Source organism: Diplotaxodon limnothrissa, linkage group LG10 (genome assembly GCF_057381915.1).
Source record: "Diplotaxodon limnothrissa isolate DT_005_m linkage group LG10, D_limnothrissa_male_GT1.1, whole genome shotgun sequence".
NCBI lineage: Eukaryota > Metazoa > Chordata > Actinopteri > Cichliformes > Cichlidae > Diplotaxodon > Diplotaxodon limnothrissa.
This window is the reverse complement of record NC_140605.1, coordinates 5,889,027-5,909,290: the sequence shown is the minus strand read 5'-3', so window position 1 is coordinate 5,909,290 and position 20,264 is coordinate 5,889,027. Positions and strand designations below refer to the sequence as shown.

General features: G+C 43.1%; 1 protein-coding gene and 1 pseudogene across 1 annotated transcript in view; both read right to left on the bottom strand.

Annotated features, from left to right (window-relative positions):
• opcml (opioid binding protein/cell adhesion molecule-like) overlaps positions 1-20,264 on the bottom strand; it is a 244,559-nt gene that overhangs the window by 124,573 nt on the left and 99,722 nt on the right. The gene's annotated exons all lie outside the window — the stretch shown is intronic.
• On the bottom strand, positions 17,398-18,027 carry LOC146623790 (uncharacterized; annotated as a pseudogene).

Here is a 20,264-nt window from a genome sequence, read left to right as displayed (position 1 = left end):
AAGCTCTCAATGACCTGATCGATTCGCTTCGCAGCAATGTTTCTGACCAAATAGATGAAGTGCGGACTGAACTTTGTGCTAAGATAGATGCTCTAGCTACTACCTGCACTGACCACCATAGCCAGCTAACTAGCCTGGAAGAAGCTGCAAACATGTATTCGGACCGGGTTGTGGACTTGGAGAAGACAGTTCACGATCTGCTGAAAGAAATTGTACCAGCTCTTTCGGACAAGACCGAAGACCTTGAGGGGAGACAGCGCAGATGCAACATTCGAATACTTGGCATGAGGGAGCACTTTGAGACTGGGATGCGCCCTGTCAACTCCAGGTTTTGGCCCTGGATACCGCTCAGACACTGGATCGGGCACATCGCAGCCTACAGCCCGTCCCTGCAAGAGACCAGAGACCCAGGCCACTTATTGTCAAATTTCACTACTTCGCAGGGCCGCGTTAAACAGTCCCCTGACCCATAATGGAGAGAAAATCCTAATTTTCCCAGACCTGCCATCTGCAGTTGTGAAGAGAAGGGGGGCTTTTAAAGAAACGAAAGATCTACTGCGCAGATGTCGAGGTCTGAGATGTGTTTAAAAACAAGTGAGCCACTGCAGGAAAGGCAGACTGATTTCTTAGCTACTACTTCAGTGTAATGCTTATTAGTTTGTTTGTTTGTTTTTTAACTTTAAACTAACAGAATTTCATGCTGTAGAATTTTGACACTGATGTTCAAACTAATCTCAGCTGTTTGTAGGTTTAATATGATAGCAAATTTTAACATGTATACACCTTAAACAAAGACCGTAGCAAACAGTGTTCCTTCTAAAATATCACAGTGTTTGCATTTTATATTGTGAGTATATTAGTATGTTAAATTCAATTCCGTTTTATTTATATAGCTGCCAAGCACAACAGTTGCCTCAAGGCGATTTAATATGACACCTGTGAATCAAGCTAAATGCAAGTATACTGCTAGCAAAGTTAAATAGATGTCTTTGCAGTTACTAGAGTGACAATATTATAAATTAATTTACATTATATAATAATAGATTGCATTTATATAGCACTTTTTGAGACCCTCAAAGCGCTTCATAATTCTACTATTCATTCACCGGTGGAGGTGACCAAATACTTATTTTCCACCCTGATTTACGAATAAATTCTTTACAAATCCTACCATGTGAATTCATGGATTTTTTTTTCACATTCTGTCTCTCACAGTTGAAGTGTACCTCTGGTGCAAATTACTGACCTCTGTCATCATTTTAGGTGGGGGAACTTGCACAATCGGTGGCTGACTAAATACTTTTTTGCCCCACTGTAGCAATAAACTGCTCACGTTACATAAAAACACATTCATTAAAATATTTCCATCCTTAAGACTAAATACCAGATCTGAAAACTTTACACAACTTTTCACAACTTTCCGTGACGGAAGGGAGACGGGAAGTCTAAGCGATTGTCCAGTTTTGATGCGAGGCTGTCCCTGGTAGAGATCTTACACCGGGAATTTAGATCTCTGAAGGAATCCCTGGAGTTCAGCCAGCAGCAGGTGGAAACACTTGCTGCAGAAAACGCCACGCTACGGAACTACGGGACTCTCGGTCTGCTGGAGAGGACCCGGAAACGACCGTGAGAAGCTTCATTAAAACCCACCTGAAGCTGCCGGAGGACACGGTGAAAAAGATAGGGTTTGAAAGGGTGCATCGCATCGGGGCTCCGAATTCGGCCACTTCAAGCAGAAGGAGCAGGTGAAGAGTCACGGCAGAGAGCTGAAAGGAACGGATTTCAGCATGAACGACCAGTTCCCCAGAGAGATCCTGGAACGACGCAAGGTCCTGTTCCCAGTCCGACGTAGCTTTACCCAGAAAGGCTCCCGGGGCTTTCATCGCTGTGGACCAGCTCTACGTGGACGGACAGCTCTACTGCGACCCCGGCACCACTCCCTGGCTGTATTGACCGCACACCAGATAAGAATCTGTTACACTATTCTCTTCACTCACACTCTCTTGTATTAATTTGTTTAACTTTGTAATATCAGTTTGCTAATTCAGTATAACATCACTGTCACTCTCTGTCAGTGTCCGAACTTGAATGTTTCTGTTTTTATTCCTTTTTTCCTCTCTCTCTCTCGTCGCTCACACTGCTCTTTGGTTTCTTTGCTTCTCTTTTCTATCACTGCGTCAATCACCTGTTTCCCTACCCATCCACAAACAACACCCCCTATTTCTACATGCTCACTCTGCACGATCACGCACACACATGCGTTTAAAGGCAACAATTTCCAACAGCCTCACAGCACACACAGATATAGGACACACACACTCAGACGTGCACACACTTGCTCATATTAGTTAATATGCACACACATCAGAGCTATGGAGCTTCGCGCCACGCGCTTTTTCTCTTAATTTACAAACAAGTCATGTGTTTCCATTTTCCTCACCCGTCTAAGCGAGACACACAGCGTACATCATTCGCCATACACACACAACTATGGGCGCACTAAGGTTTGTCTCTGGCTCCAGAGAAAAAAGGTTAAAAATATTTAACCAACTTAAAAACCTACAGGCAGACATTGTTTTATTACAAGAGACTCACAGGCCTGTCACAGGTCTGAATGAACTTAAAACACCTGAGTTTCCTAATGTGTTTTCAGCCTGTTCTAATTCTAGTCAAAGAGGAGTAGCAATTTTAATACATAAAAATATTAATTTCACAATATTCGACACAGTTATAGATCCAGAGGGCAGATTCCTAATCGTTAAGCTATCTATACTTATTCAAAAGCTATGTATTGTAAGTTCATATGGTCCAAATGTTGATGACCCCTCATTTTTCCATGGATTTTTTAGTACACTCTCTGAACACCTAGATTGCACACTTGTTCTTGGGGGCGACCTCAACCTGGGGCTAAATGAAGAAAGTGATAGGCTCAATACAGCAGGAACTCAGAGCAATTGGCAGTCCACAAATATAATCAAACATTATATGAACAACTTTGGTCTTTACGATGCATGGCGCTCCCTTCACCCCAACAGTAAGGAATATAATTTCTTTTCACATGTCCATCACTCCTACTCTCATATGGATTATTTTTTGGTCAGCAGCTCACTGCTGAGTGACATCTCAGACACTGAGATTCACCCTATAACTGTCAGCGATCATGCTCCTGTATCTTTAACACTAATGCACAAGAATAATACTACGTCAAGTAAAAACTGGAGATTTAATACATCACTACTCAAAGATGAAGAGTTTATCAAATACTTTAAAAAGAATGGACTCTATATTTAGGCTATAATGACATTCCTGGAACATCAGCATCTGTCCTCTGGGAAGCAGGGAAAGCTGTGATGAGAGGTAAAATAATTTCTTTCTCATCACATAAGAAGAAAGAAGAAAACAAAAATGTTCCCGAACTAGAAAAAAACATCAAATCCTTAGAAAAAGCCTACGTGTCCCAGCAAGATCAAGAAATATTGAACAAAATACACAAAACAAAGCTAGAATTAAATGAAATTATTAATAAAAAGACTCAATTCTTAGTACAAAGACTTTGCCTCCAAAATTTTGAATACTGTAACAAATCTGGACAATTTCTAGCTAACCAGTTAAAAATCAATAAAGAAAAAACAACCATATGTGCTGTTAAAGATTTATCTGGGAATACAATATATGACCTTTCTATGACACTTTATATACACCACAAATAAACCCATCTAAAAACAAAATGGATCAATTTCTCGACAACGTAACTCTTCGAAAATTACTAGATACCCCAGCAGTGGCACTGGATTCGCCACTGACGCCAGGTGAACTCCAGGAAGCCTTTGTAAGTATGCCCAATTATAAGGCTTTCCAGCAGAATTTTACAAAGAATTCTGGACGGTTCTAGCACGTATTTTTCACAGAATGTTGCAGGAAATCAAAGAAAATGGTAGACTACCACCAAATATGAACTCTGCAAATATTAGTCTCTTACTAAAACCAGGCAAAGACGCTGTATTTCCTTCAAGCTATTGTCCAATATCCCTTATTAATGTAGACCTTAAAATAATCTGCAACGTTCTCTCAAAGAGATTAGAGAAAAAACAACTTTTAATTCATCCTGACCAAACTGGTTTCATAAAAGGTAGGCACTCATCAACAAATACACGTAGACTACTTAATTTAATAGACTACTCATGCAGTAAAAATATTGAAACCATAATATTGTCTCTTGATGCAGAAAAGGCATTTGACAGCGTTAACTGGAAATTTCTATTTGCAACTTTACACAAATTTAGTTTTGGAAACTCTTTCGTAAGCTGGTTAAAATATTATATAATTCCCCAACAGCTTGTGTCAAAACAAATGACCAAACATCCTCCAGCTTCTGTCTCCTAAGGGGCACCAGGCATGCCCACTCTCCCCTTCACTGTTTGCAATTTTTATTGAACCACTAGCAGCAGCAGTTAGAAAGAATACAGTAATTAATGGGCATAAAATGCAAGAACGTGGAACATAAAATCAGCCTTTGTGCGGATGATGTGTTACTTTTTTTCCAAAACTCACAAACCAATCTCTCTGGGGGTAATTGCATTGATAAACTCTTTCTCAAGAGTCTCAGATTATTCAATTAACTGGTCAAAATCTACAGTTCTTCCGATTAATTGCTCCTTCCATAATTCTTTATCTACCCGACTGCAATCTGGAAATATTAAATATTTAGGTATCAATATCTCTCCCAAGCTTGCAGAATTAACTAAATTAAACCACATCCCACTTTTAAAGACAGTAGAAGGCGATCTGGCTAGATGGAAATCTCTACCCATATCACTCATGGGAAGGGTCGCCGCTATAAAATGGTCTTGCCAAAAATAAACTATTTATTTTCAATGATCCCAAGTAAGCCATCACAAGATTGGTTCAGATCTCTAGACTTGTATATTTCTAAATTCCTTTGGAAAGATAACCCCCCGCGTATCAGCATAAAAACATTACAAAGGACCAAGGATAAAGGAGGACTAGATCTGCCTAACTTCAATCACTACTTTTTAGCCAACAGGCTTCAGTTCATCTCTAGATGGTTAAAACACACCTTCTTAGATGTACCCTGGATAGATGTAGAACAGGCACTATGTAATAATCTAGAAATTTCAGACCTACCATTTCAAGCGACATGAATGCTTTAAAAGCATCAACATCAGCTCTTCTCTAACAGCATGGTGGGAGTCTTCATTAATCCCATGCAAACGTACACCTATCTGAAACAACCCTGACATATTACAAAACAATAATATGATCAACTTGCCAGATGGGAGTTATAAAGGTATTAAATACTTGGAACATATATTGGAAGGAACTTTATTTTGTTTGACAGACTAGTTATACAATATGGGATCAACAAAAAAAGATTTTTGGAATATCAACAAATTAAATCCATAGTAAAAAAAAAATAAAAAATTATCCCAGTGAAGCTGAATTACAAACACCACCAAATGTGGTACAATTTTTTTAAATCTAAAAACCCCCAAATTATTGTCTAAAATATACAGAACACTTTCTAAAATAGATGAATCAATATCCCTTCCTATGGCAAAATGGGAAGTGGATTTATCGATTAGCTTAGACCAAAACCTTTGGTCTCAGATATTGTTAAAACCTTTCAATGGATCAGAAATCCCAGTTTGCAATTAATACAATATAAAATATTACATAGAGTGCACTATACTGGTCATAGGATGTTCAAGATGGCCTATACGTCTTCCAACAACTGCTCACACTGTCAAGCAAATACCCCGGACAATTATATCCATGCTCTTTGGTTCTGTCCACCAGTTCAGAAGTTTTGGTGCGAGATATGTGAAGACTTATCAAAGCCTCCCCTTTAGTGTGCTTGCTGGGCAACTTGGATGAGGTCATTACAGAAATAAACACAGCCTACATTGTTTTTATGGCCCTATGCATTGCCAAGAAAACGGTCCTCATTAACTGGAAATATAAAAAATAATCTTAATTCTAACCAATATAAAAACTATCTAATAGATCACATTAGTCTTGATACAGCCTCTGCCATCACATTTGATCAATCCCTCTGCGCTCCTTTGATCGGCTTCATCATCTATTGGGGGTGGGGGGTCATGGTTTAGTCCTGCTTTCACTATTGTGGTTGATATGGGGGTAGGGGGCCTTAGGGCGTCTAGGGATTCCCTAGGGACGTTTTCCCTGGAGGGCCTAACGCGGGGGTTGTGGCCATGACCTGGTTAGGGGCTCTGGTGGCTCTTAGATGGTGTTTTTCTTGTGGCTGCGTACAGCAGAGATGGGGGAGGGTCTGTGCTGGCGGACGTTGGTTACTGGCCTCTGCCAGACCCCCAAGCCTCTGCCAGGCTTGGGGGTCTGCGGGTGCTCCGTCCCCGGGCTGGGGCTCTGGCTGGGCCTTGGGTCCTGGTTGTTGTGTCGCCGGGGTGGTGGGCGGGTGCGTGCATGGGGGCTCAGCCCCGATGCGGGGGACCTCTGGTGCATCGGCCCAACAGGAGGGCTCTCTAACTGGTGGGGAGGCTGTTACATCTTTGCGGGAGGTCCCCTCTCTACAGGAGCACACTCTGCAGGTGGGGGAGAGATATTGGAGAGGTGGAGAATGACTCAACCTGGGTGTCTATTGTCTTGTGTAGTCTGGGAGAAGGGATGATGGGGTGGGTGCAGTTTTCTCTGCGGTGGGGTCGGGTGGGCTGCTGTGGGCCCTGGTCCGGATGGGCCTGGGCCCCCTTGCCCTGGTGGGTTCCAGAGTGTGGGGGTGCCTACTGGGGTTAGCGGGGGAGCTGGCCCCAGGGAGGGCCGCTTGCCCCTCCCTTTCTTCCCTTCCCATCCTCAGCTGCCTCCCTCTTCCCGCTCCACCACACCCACACACACGCAGGGCTTGGCGTGCAGGTGTGTCACCAGGGTACTGGGGAGGCACTCCCCCTCTGTCCCCGTCTGGCCGCCTGTGCCTCAATTTTATTCAGCAACCTAGACGTCTTCATTACTCATACTCTCATAACACATACATATAGGGCCTTGGGGGTGGGCATGTTATACAGCGTCCAGAGGACGGTGTGTGTATTCAAACCCACCTCTGGCGCTGGTGCCCTACCCTCAATTTTAAATGCATATAGACGCTGAGGGTTTTCGGGAGGAGCCATGCTGCTCTCTGGCAGGAAGCACCATGCCCTCCTGTGTTTTAAATGCACTTTAGAACAACACGCAGCAACACTACATTTGAGTGGGCGGAGGGAGGTTTGGGGTCTTCACTCCCCCCGTTCTGTTAACTGTCAGGGCTGGGGGGCTGGGAGGAGGTGCTGGCCGTCAGATTGGGGTCTGGGATCCGGGGCCTCCCTGCTATTGCAGATAAGGAGGCGGTCTGCTTTCCTCCACCCCAGAGAGAAAGGTCTCTGGGGGCAGGGGTACCCGGACCTGAGATATAGAGTATGTTTGGGGAGTGTGAATGTGTGTACAGTGTCTATTTGTGTCTGTCTCCACGTCGGGTGAGTGCTGAGTATTTGTTTGTGTATATGGGGGTGGGAATGCGTGTTGGTGTCTGCGTGTGCCTGTTTGTCTGTGTCTGTATGTCAGCTTGGGTCTTAGACTCCACCTCTCCTTCCGTTCTCGTTTGGGACTCTCCTCAACACGGTTGCCCCCCTGGTGGTCCTGCCTGGGCCCTTGTATTCTGGGGCCTCTAGATGTCTGGGGCCTGGATCTCATCCATACCTGCTTCTAGCCCTGGGGGACGGGGCTATGACTCCCCACACTCCCTAGCAGATCGTTACATGGAGAAACCTTTTGAATACAAGCGTGCTGATCCACACAGGTGTGCACACAGGTGTACACACGGATGTTCACAGACACAAACTACACCTTTCTTGGCTGCTACCTCAAAGCACATTTTGCGCTGTCCATCTTGCGTACTGCACAATAACATGTAATATTTAGTATCTACTGTTATCTACTGTTAGCTAGTTTATTGTGATGGTGTTGTATTTATTATGTTGCTCTTTCTTGTTTGTTTTCTCTTCTGTTTTTTCTTATCTCCATACAGGTGATCCAGGTGTTTCATTTGTTTTTTGGGGGGTTTCTTCCCCCTTTCTCACCATCTCTTCTATTTTTCTTTCTCTCTCTCTCATTCTTTCTCCCTGTCCTATCCCCCAGTCATGTCTGTCCCGTCCGTAACAACCGAAAATCAAATCAAATAAATACATAATTATAATAAAGGTCAATCAAATGGACCAATATGGCAAGGTCATGATGATCCACTTGGTAAAGTAAAGCCACTTGGCGTCTTTCTTGGCCTTCAGACAACAATTGTGTCCCAAACGGGACAGGCAAAAAACCAAAAAAAAGAAAACTTTTCATCAGTCAATATGAGTAAATGTTTCAGTAAGCGAGTGTAATTTTTTTTTTTTTAAAAGAACCTGAAATACTGACCCCTACTGTGAGGTAATAGATAAAAATGATGTGAAACACTGTGACCAGATCTCTACCAGTGAATCTGCGGGACAGTTTGGAGTGGTACCAAATGAAGGAAAGTATTTCAGAAGAATCATTTTCCATGCCTTTAGAGTTCCAGAGACTTAGAAATTCAGTGCCAAAGCACACTGATATACAGTACAGGAATGCTTTACAATTTTTCCATTAATTTGTTGTGTATCTCTGTATCATCTTTAAAAATGAATCTTTTCATTATGTCCAAAAATGAATGGCTTTTAAAAAAGCACACACTGCTTTTACAGCATTACTGCAACAATTTTAATCTGAAATATATATTTAAATCAGCAATAGAAGTTCCTTGTTGTTATCATGTATTTTTACAATGTACTGGCAGGAGCTTGCATATTGACTTAACTGTGTCTCCTGGATTTTATGTATTAGGCACAGCTTCTGAGCAGCAGTTTGAGCGAAAATGTTTAAAGCATTATTAAATAAAGTAAACAAATATAATACTAGGCTTCACTAGTATGCCAGACATCAATTGCTTTTCTAAATGTAGTTACAGTAAATTATTGTGTATTGCTATATATCCAGTGGGCAGTCAAATTTTGTTTTATCGGATTCAAATATAATTTAGCATCTCCCTCAGGGTATACTCATGTCCTCATCTGGCTGCTTCTGTCCTCCTAAAACCTTGATTTGCTGGTTATGTTTTCGCTTATTCTACTGCACACTGATACTGCTTCGAGCCTGCTATGGTGTCCAAACACATTTACTCAAATGTGTTTGCACTTCAGTGAGTACAACTGGCATGGTGGATAGCTGGATTTTAAAATCTAACACTCCTCAGTGTCAGATTAAAAATAGCTGTAACTGGTGAGTGGAGGCGTCAAATGGTATGTATTTTCACCATTTCAACACTTCTGTCAGCAACAGCACAGACCACAGAGCACAGACTACTGAAAAGTAGGAAAACCATGATAAATGTGGAATGTGCTCACCATTGCTCTGAAAGTCGAATTTTCACAGCCCAACTTAACAGAAATCCCTAAAACGACAAGGAAATTATTTCCTGTTTTGTGCATATTATTCTTTTAATTAATTTATATATGCAGTACACCATCGTTGCATAAAGTAACAGAGTAACAGTTGAGGCAATCGTGTACTAAAACACACGTACACACACTTTCCACATATTACTTCTTTCTTGGATGCTACATGTTACAACAGATTTACAAATTTAGATTTAGAACACGCATCATGTCTTTCCAATCATGTTTGCCAACAGGGATGGTAACACAGCTTTTGACTCATCAAAACCCTCATCAATTCCTCATCTCCTCCAGGTATTCCAATTTCCATGAACAGTCCAAAGACATGGTTAGATTAACTGATATTCCTAAATAGGTCATAAGTATGAAAGAAACCTAGATAAAGAGCATAAATTAAAGTGCTGTAACTAAGCATAAAATAATGACTATAATTACTTTTATAAAAAGACTTTTATGAGAAGCAAAACAGAGATGACAATACCCCCCATTACCTAAACCCCACTTGCTCCACTGTTTTGTGCTTGTATTTTATTCTTATTCATATTTTGTTCTTTTTTTCTGTGCTCACAGTCTCCGGCATCTTACAAGACTCTTCTAGGCTGAATAACTGTAAAATATTATTACTTCTATAGTTCAACTATTATTTACTATATTACTGAATACATTTTTAACAGGATATTAGCATTCCCATTAAATTGAAACACACTACGGATTTCATTGGGATTAAAGAGGAGCTTCTAGCAACAATAGCCAATTGTGACTACAAGATGGGGACGTATGTAAACAGGCAATAAGCTTTATGAAAGAATGTATGTTTGAGATAAAGGGAGAGGGATTGCTTTTACTTTGGTTTTTTATTTATCTCTATTTTGAGATTTCACTAGGCAAACACTGCTAGCCCTGTTTGTCCTGATGTAACCACCACTACTGTAAAACGCATAATATGGCCTACTACAAAGTCATTTGGGTGGTCAGTAAGACTTTACACATGAAATATATAAATGTTAGTCCATTGCACTGATCATGAAGAAAAGAGTCAGCTATTAACATCAAGATATTATTATTGCCAAAGGCCAGTGTATCAGTGTTGTCCGCTTGTTGTTATGCTCATTATTATGAACATTTATTTGTCATTTAGTTGTCACTCTCAAAGACATGAATAAGGCCCTGGCAACTTCTCAAACTCTTGATAGGTCATGAAGGCTGGCAAGCCATGACTTGTAGGGGAACAACAAATCCATCATTTGTCATCCGAAGACAGACTAGACATGTGTTACTATCTGATCTTTTAATCTTACCATACATAAATTGTGCATTTGAAACATGGACTTATTGTGACAATTTTCACAGACTGTATGAGTGGAAGTCTCACTGAGACTGCACATAAAAGCATGTTGTCAGTCTATAAAGTAACATAAAACCACTGCAAGTGTAACCCACATAAAATGGGGGTACCACTTTAAGGACTGATATGAGGAGAGATGGACAGCCTGCCCAACCAATCGAAATGCACAGGTCCCAGTATGTTTTGACCAATGGGAGAGCAGTCTGCCGCTGTATGTCCCACCTACGTGCTCTGTGTTTGCTGCTATGTGTGGAGGTAGTCGCGTGCTGGCAGGAGAAAAGAGAGACTGAAGCTTTTGAGCTGGAAAAAAAGTATTAGATATAAGTTGCAACCAACTGTGTTGCACATAAGTTCACTGGTTATCAGCTACCTTTCATGTTAAAAGTAGCCACAGTGAGTAAGCAGGCAAATGCTGCATTTTTCTGGTGACTTTAAAAAGTACCGCGTGGAGCTAAACTGTTAGCCTTTGTTAGCTCTGGTTGCTATCAACTGCCTGGAAGTTCATCTCAATCTGCTTCCAGAAGTAAGGTAACACTTGAAGCGCAACTTATGTTTATTTTTCCTTCATGTCGTATTACGGTTATTAAAGAGAAAACATGTCCTGTTACGTTATTTAGAGCCCTGCATTTTCCGACCGAGAGACACTATGCCATTGTCTTCGGCCGTGATGCGCTGAAATCGGTGAGCACATGTTGTATGTCTCAGTTAGTTCATGTCTGTTTCACATTTTATCGTTGAGAAACTGAATTAATCTCAATTGTTTGATTAATAATTGCCGCATATGCGACATATATGCATATGCACTGACTTTACTTGGTTTAATGCATAGTTTGTGTAAGAGAGATGTTTTATTTTTGCAAAATTGAGTATTTTTATTGCAAATTTATGTTGAATGTGATTTAAACAAAATCCTAAGTTGTGAATTATAGCTAGAACAGCATAATTAATATTTGAATTGCTCTTCTGATCCTGTCTGTTGACAGGTCAGTTTTTTTTTGTATGCTGAATTGTTCCTGAGGTGGATTCCTCCAGTGAAATAGGATTCCTCCAGTGAAATAGATGGCGAGCCTTCCCACCTGGACTTAGAGAGACTGAGATTCGCTTCTTTTCCACTTGATGATCTGCTGCACCTTGCGGTGTGGTAGGACTGTATCACTCACACTTTCACGCACAGCTGGTTATACATAAGACCACTGACTGACATTCTCTCATCCCTATTCTCTTTCACACCCTGGGAATTTTTTGGACTTTACCCCTTGGACATTTTTTATTTGGGACTTTAAATAATGAGCTGTTGTGTAGAGCATTCTCCACATGTGAAAAGAGTGTGAAATTTTCATTTGAATGTGCATTGGATTTGTGTAATCTGTTTCTATAAGAGTTAAGGAGTCAGGTTACTAGGGTGCACCCGAGCATTGAAACCCGAGCATTGAAACCCGAACATTGAAAACCAAAAATAACACTTGGCCAAGTCATTGCTTTAGTAGTTTGTGTTTTACTTTTCTTTTAATTTTTGTAAGTTTCCTTTCTACCATTGTAAAGTGTCTTTAACCTGTGCTTGTCAACCTTATGGTTTATGTCACTAAAGTTGGCTGGTTCTTTTGAGTTACATTCTTGTCTCTGTGTCTCATTTGAACACACCCCTGTGCTCCTATAGTCGAGCCTATTGGCCCATTGATATATTCTTTTCAACAATTCCCCTTACTGTGTTACACAAGTGATCGCTAAAATGTGTGTAACACATTCCAATATTTAGCGTACTTGTGTGATGGTGGATCCTGACAATGAAATTTACTGCTGATACCTGTTGTTTGCACAATAACATGCTGCACTTGTGCACCTCTGATGAACTTACAGCATGTAAAATCTCACTACTAGATGTCAGTCGATTTCAGTTAACTGAATTCTGGTTGTTACCCCTCCCAATTCAAGCACACAGTCCTAGATATCCTGGCACCTTTAGAACAAACAACTCCTATTTCACTGAAGGGCAACCTGCATGTTTCAAATAAAGCCTTTATTGATTGATTGATTGACTCATTGATTGATTGGAAGACGATGACATTCGTCTTTTTCCTTTGCATTTTTGCTTCTGTGGTATGATCCTATATATCTTGAATCTGAAGTTGCAAACATAAATTAAAATGTGCCTCCACGGCAGAATATAAATGCATGTTACATAGAAAGCACTTAAAAGCATAGAAAAAAGTACTTGTATGAATGATTGAATTAAGCACGTTGTATAAAGTGCTTTGAGTAGAAAAGCGCTATATAAGAATCAGTCCATTTACCAATCCAAATACCAACCCCAACTCACAGGTGTTTTTATGCTTTTATTTTAAGATTTTTTGAGAATGCATTAGTTTGTTGGAAAGGATAATTAGACACTAATCAATGTATATTTTAGAGTAAAATAATCGGTGTTATTATTAAAATTATTATTAGGAAATATTATTATCAAAAAATGGTTGACTGTACCTTTAAAGGAAAACTGAAAACATTTTAAACAAATTAAATCCCACTCTGAGACATAAATGTACTTGTAGATTTTCAAATCTGTTTGCATTGCTTTTGATTTTGTATAAACCATTTTTACAGGTGTAGGATAATTTACTTAGACCATGCAGAAACCAAGAAAACTGTCCTCATGAACTGGAAAAATAAAAACAATCTTAATTCTAACCAATATAGAAATTATCTATTAGATTACATTAGTCTTGATACAGCCTCTGCCACCACATCAGATCAATTGCTCTGGGCTCCTTTGATCAGCTCCATCACCTAGTGGGGGTGGGGGGTCATAGTTTGGTCCCGCCTTCACTGTTGTGACTGGTGTGGGGGTAGGGACAGGCTTAGGGCGTCGGGGGGTTCCCCGGAGGCATATTCCTTGGGGGGCTCAACCCGGGGTAGCGGTCATGTCCAGGTGGGGGCTCTTTTGGCTCTCGGGTGACTGTTTCCTCGTGGCTGCGTGCAGCGGGGCTAGGGGAGGGTCTGTGCTGACGGACGTGGGTTACTAACCTGGTAGCCTGTCTGCCCCTGGGTGGGTCCGGGATGGGCGTGAGGTTCTGGGGGCGCTCCGTCTCTGGGCTGGGGCCCTGGCCGGGCCTCGGGGCCTTGGGTCCTGGTTTGTGTGTTGCCGGGGTTGTGGGCGGGTGGGTGCATGGGGGCCCATCCCTGGCGCAGGGTGCCGCCGGTGCGTCGAGCCGCCTGGGGGGCTCTTCAACTGGTGGGGGAGAGTGTCACATCTTGCAGGAGCTTTCCTCTCCTCAGGAACTCTCTGCAGGAGGGGGAGATACAGGAGAGGTGGAGGAAGATCTCAGCCTGGGCGTCTATTGTCTCATGTAGTCTGGAAGATGAATGGATGGTGGGGTGGGTGCAGTTTTCTCTGTGGTGGGGTTGGGTGGACTGTCCCGGGCTCTGTGGGGCCGGGGGGCGCTGCTGCGCTGGGCCCCGGTCTGGATGGGCCTGGGCCCCCTTTCCCTGGCGGGTCGCGGAGTATGGGAGTGCCTACTGGGGTCAGCGGGGGAGCTGGCCCCAGGGAGGGGTCACCTGCCCCTCCCTTCCTTCCCTCCCCATCTCCAGCTGCCTCCCTCTTCCCACTCCACCACAACCACCCACACATGCAGGGCCTTGGAGTAGGGGTATGTCACCAGGGTGCAGAGGAGGCTACCCCCCCCTCTGTCCCCTTCTGGCTGCCTCTGCCTCAATTTTATCCCACAACTTAGACATTCACATTACTCACACTCTCATTACGCATACATATAGGATCTTGGGGGTGGGCACGATACACAGAGTCCAAATTACCATCAGGGTGTACACCTTACCCCTGGCGTCGTTGCCCACCTCTCAATTTTGAATACACGTAGACATTGAGGGCTAACAGGAGGGACTATGCGCTTACCTGCTGCTCTCTGGCAGGTAGCTCCATGCCCTCCTGGGTTTTAAATGCACCTTAGAACACACATGCATCAACACTACAATGAGCGGGTGGAGGGAGGTTTGGAGTCTTCTCTCACCCCCGTTCTCTGCGGCCTGCTGGAGCGGGGGGGCTAGGAGGAGTTGGCCGTCCAACTGCGGTCTGGAGTGTGGGGCCTCCCTGCTGCTGCGGAGTCGGGGCGGTCTGCCTCTCCCCACCGCAGGGAAAAGGGTAACACCACCTGGGTCTGGGTGCAGTTCCCCCCTCCAGGGGCAAGGGTACCTAGACCCGGTTCGTAGAGTACGCTTGGGGAGTGTGATCGTGTGTACAGCGTCTCTTTATGTCTGTCTCCATGTTGGTTGAGTGTGGAGTAAGTGCATATGAGAGCATGAGGGTGGGGATGGATGTTTGTGTCTGTGTGTGCCTGTATGTCTGTGTCTATATGTCAGGTTGGGTATCAGACGCCACCTCTCTGGGGACATCTCAGGCCCTCCAAGGTTTGGAGGCCTATCTCCACCCACCACTTCCCCTGCCAGTGGCGGACTCCCTCAGGTGTCGGTGCGTTGGTGGTTCTTTGTGTCTGGGGGTGGGCGTCCGGGTACACACCGGCTCACTCCTTGGCGGCCGCTTATCGGGGCCTGGAGCCTGGGGCTCGCTCGGGCCACTTCGGAGGTGGGGTGCCCCTGGCCTCTCGGCCTGGGGCTCGGTCACTCAGGCGCAGCTGGCTGCCGGCGGAGCTCACGGGCGCGTCACTGCAACTCCCCCTGGCTTCTGCTCCGCGGCTGCTGAGTGAGCCCTCATCTGGGACTCTCCTCAGCTCTTACTGGGACAGTGGCGCGGCTGCCCCTCTGTTGGTCTTCCTTAGTCTCTTGTGTTCTGGGGACCTCTGGATGTCTGGAGTTTTGATCTCCTCCATACCTGCTTCATACCCTGGAGGACGGGGCTGTGGCTCCCCACACTCCCTAGCAGATCGTTACATGGAGAAACCTTTGGAATGCAAGCATGCTGATCCACACAGGTATGCACACAGGTGTACACATGGGTATTCACAGACGCGGACTACAGCTTTCTTGGCTGCTGCCTCAAAGCACATTGTACGCTGTCTATCTTGCGTTTTTTTTTGTTTTGTTTGTTTTTCTTTCTTTCTTCTCCCCCTTCTCACCGTCTCTTCTCCCCTTTGGTTTTCTTTCTCTCCCTCTCTTTCTTTCATTCTCTCTCCCTGTCCTATCCCCCAGTCATGTCTGTCCCGTTTGTAGCAACTGAAAATAAAATAAATTCATAATTATAATAAAGGTCAATCAAATGGACCAATATGGCAAGGCCATGATGATCCACTTGGTAAAATAAATCCGCTTGGCATCCTTCTTGGCCTTAAGACAACAATTCTGATGGCTAAAGATCCAAACGGGGGACCAAAAAAAAAAAAAAAAAAGACCATGCAGAAACGTTTTCAATTTGTCTCTGTGGAAAGTGTTTTTTGGCTCCCTAAAGAAGGATAGCTGTTGTCTTTTTTTGGCATTCAGGTTAAGGTGGTTTTAGATAGCAAAAGTTTTCATTTTTGTCATCTTATAAAAAAGTACATATTAAGCCTCTGAAACCAATTACATTTTCAGTTGATTTGGATCTTTTTACTCTGAGTATGTTTATTGTGACTAGGGAATTTAGATAGAGTATTTCAGCTCGATTTGTGCTTTTTAACTAATTAAACCAAAATATTAGACTACACGTTAACATATCCAGTTCAACTATTTGAAAACAAAAACTTTGTCCCAAGAATGCAAAATGTATTGATCTGTAACATGGTGTGTGCTTGCGAGACCTGTGCTTTAAGCAGTGCATTTCCTCTGCAATATGCAAAAGAGGTGATTAATGGCAACAAAATAAAATGGCTTCCCAAAAGGTAAATCTACTTAAGAAAGGCTTCCTGCTACAATGCCCAAAATGTCATCACCCATGGAAATTTTTATTTATCACAAATTTATATTCAAACCTCCAGATTAGCAGATAATTAAATTTCAGTGGAAAGCAAACATGAGAATTTGTCTGAAAAAAAGGTTACAACACTGCATGCTCTCACCCTGAAGTGTCCCTGGAACAGACAGTGTGACAGAAGATTCATATTAAAGACAGATTATTGTTGTTTTCTTCACACAATGCTTAGCCTTCAGTCCAATGTACCACCCTGGATGAATAGCATTACTCACACTGTCATTTCCCTCTGCAACTGCAGGGTCATAGGAGACAGCCATATGGGAATCCACTTCTATAACAGTACTCCATCAAAGTCCAGACATGAATCAGAAAGTGTGACAGACATTTAAAGTATGAATATGCTACTCACTGCTGAGACACTCTTGACCCACTGGTTTTACCCATATCTAATTGGATTTTTTCACATGGAAATTGACTTAGAAACAACTAAAAATTGTTATTATTACTTCTTTTTTTTTTTTTTACTTATTCTGGAAGAGTAAAGAATTCATTTTACATGCAAACTGATTATGACAGTGCAGATGTCCCAAGATATTTGGGCTTAACTTGGATGTAAAAGTTGGAAAATGATCTGATAAGTAGTTCTAGGATCTACGAAAATTCCTCTCTCGCCCCTGCGAGCGGTCTATCCGTCAGGCTCAGGCTTGGGTCCTCTACCAGAGGCCTGGAAACTTGAGGGTCCTGCACAGTATCTTAGCTATTCCTAGGACTGGGTTCTTCTGAACAGAGATCTCCAATATTGTTCTTGAGATCTGTTGGAGCCACTCACCTAGCTTGGGAGTCACCACACCTAGTGCTGTTACTTTCACCCTCCACATCTTCTCAAGCTCTTCTCTTAGTCCTGGGCATCTCTCGAGCTTCTCATGTTCCTTCTTCCTGATGTTGCTGTCATTCGGGACCGCTACATCTATCACTACGGCCGTCTTCTTCAGTTTGTCTACCACCACTATGTCCGGTTGGTTAGCCACCACCATTTTGTCCATCTATATCTGGAAGTCCCACAGGATCTTAGCTCGGTCATTCTCCATCACCCTTGGGGGCGTCTCATATTTTGACCTCGGGACTTCCACGCCATATTCGGCACAGATGTCTCTGTATACTATGCTGGCCAATTGGTTATGGCTTTTCATGTATGCCCTGCCTGCTAGTATCTTGAACCCTGCTGTTATGTACTGGATTGTCTCAGGGGCGTCTTTACACAGCCTGAACCTGGGGTCTTGCCCGGTGTGATAGACTCCATCCTCTATGGATCTTGTGCTCAGAGCTTGGTCCTGTGCTGCCATAATTAGTGCCTCTGTGCTGTCCTTCAGTCCAGCTTTGTCCAGCCACTGGTAGGATTTCTACACATCAACCACCTCCTCTATCTGCTGGTAGTACATACCGTGCAGGGGCCTGTCCTTTCACAATGGTTCCTCCTCTTCCTGGGGTTTTTGCTGCCTGCGGTATTCACTGAGCATGCGGTCGGTTGGGGCCATCTTCCTGATGTATTCATGGATGTTCGCTGCCTCAACCTGGACTGTAGTGCTGACATTCTTTGTCCCCGGCCGCTTAGCATACAGCCTCAGGGACCTGGACTTGGGGTAAAAACCCTCCACGCATGGTCAGGAGCTTCCTGGTCTTGATGTTTCTATCTCCTCCTCTATCTCCTCCTTTGGCCAGCTGAGATGGTTACTGGAGCCTGTTCAGGGAGATTGCTGTGGTCTGCCCTCAGATCCACTAGCCACTGAGCATTGCTGTTATGGGTTGTGTCCTTCTCCCATATGGTCTTCCAGGATTGCTCTGTCTCCAGCCTTGGTGGTGCTGTTTTCATATTGTTTCTCTGGCACTAAGAGTACACCTTGGCTGGTTCCGTGAAGAACAATTGGCTTATTCTCCTGCCTTCTATCTCTCTGGAGTATCTCTTCAAGCGGCTGGCCAAGTCTGTGAGTCTTTGCTTGGCAGTTTCCAAGGCTTAGGTATGGACAGCTCGCTGTAATTCTTAAGCACCTTCCTTGTCACACCTCTCTGCAGCTCCAATAGTTGGCTAACCTCCCTCCATGCTACCTTGATCTTAGCCTCTAGTCTCCTTCTCCATGTAAATTTTAATTCTCAATATTAAATTGAACATTTTGAATGTTTAGAATTACTTGAAACATCTGATCTAATGCAGGGCTATTCCTGCATAATTATAAATCTCTCTAAAGTTGACTGTGTTGATGTTTTCCTCTTCCTGATGATTACATACATATGGCAAGGCAAGGCAAGGCAAATTTATTTGTATAGCACAATTCAACAACAAGGTGATTCAAAGTGCTTTACAGAGACATTAGAAACAAAAACAAATAAAAAGCATGATTTAAAATTGATTAAAACAAGCAAACAAACTAACTAACTAAACACACACATTTCACACCTGTTCGCGCGATCTGAACCCTTATCGTAAGGGGAGCTACCAGTCCTTCTGTGGACGAGCTACTTTCTATTTTAAATTCCCTGAATTTAAAATACTCTCTAGACCCAGTCTAGACCCAGATGGGGAGCTACCCAGAGCTCTAATCCCACACCTGTTCGCGCGATCTGAACCCTTATCGTAAGGGGAGCTACCAGTCCTTCTGTGGACGAGCTACGTTCTATTTTAAATTCCCTGAATTTAAAATACTCTCTAGACCCAGTCTAGACCCAGATGGGGAGCTACCCAGAGCTCTAATCCCACACCTGTTCGCGCGATCTGAACCCTTATCGTAAGGGGAGCTACCAGTCCTTCTGTGGACGAGCTACTTTCTATTTTAAATTCCCTGAATTTAAAATACTCTCTAGACCCAGTCTAGACCCAGATGGGGAGCTACCCAGAGCTCTAATCCCACACCTGTTCGTGCGATCTGAACCCTTATCGTAAGGGGAGCTACCAGTCCTTCTGTGGACGAGCTACTTTCTATTTTAAATTCCCTGAATTTAAAATACTCTCTAGACCCAGTCTAGACCCAGTTGGGGAGCTACCCAGAGCTCTAATCCCACACCTGTTCGCGCGATCTGAACCCTTATCGTAAGGGGAGCTACCAGTCCTTCTGTGGACGAGCTACTTTCTATTTTAAATTCCCTGAATTTAAAATACTCTCTAGACCCAGTCTAGACCCAGCTGGGGAGCTACCCAGAGCTCTAAACCCACTTAACAAACAAACAAACAAACAAAACAGTATATAAAATCAAAACAGATAAAATCAGAACAGTAGATAAAATCAGTAGTTAATGTAAGTTTTGAAATTTAAGCTTAACAAACAAACAAAACAGTATATAAAATCAAAACAGATCAAATCAGAAATAGATAAGATCAGTAGTTAGTGTAAGTTTTGAAATTTAAGCTTAAAAGTGTGGATTTGGTGCTTTATTCAAATGCAGCTCAGAATAGGTGAGTCTTCAACCTGGATTTAAATAAACTGAGTGTTTCAGCTGATCTGAGGCTTTCTGGGAGTTTGTTCCAGATATAAGGAGCATAAAAGCTGAATGCAGCTTCTCCGTGTCTGGTTCTGACTCTGGGAACTGA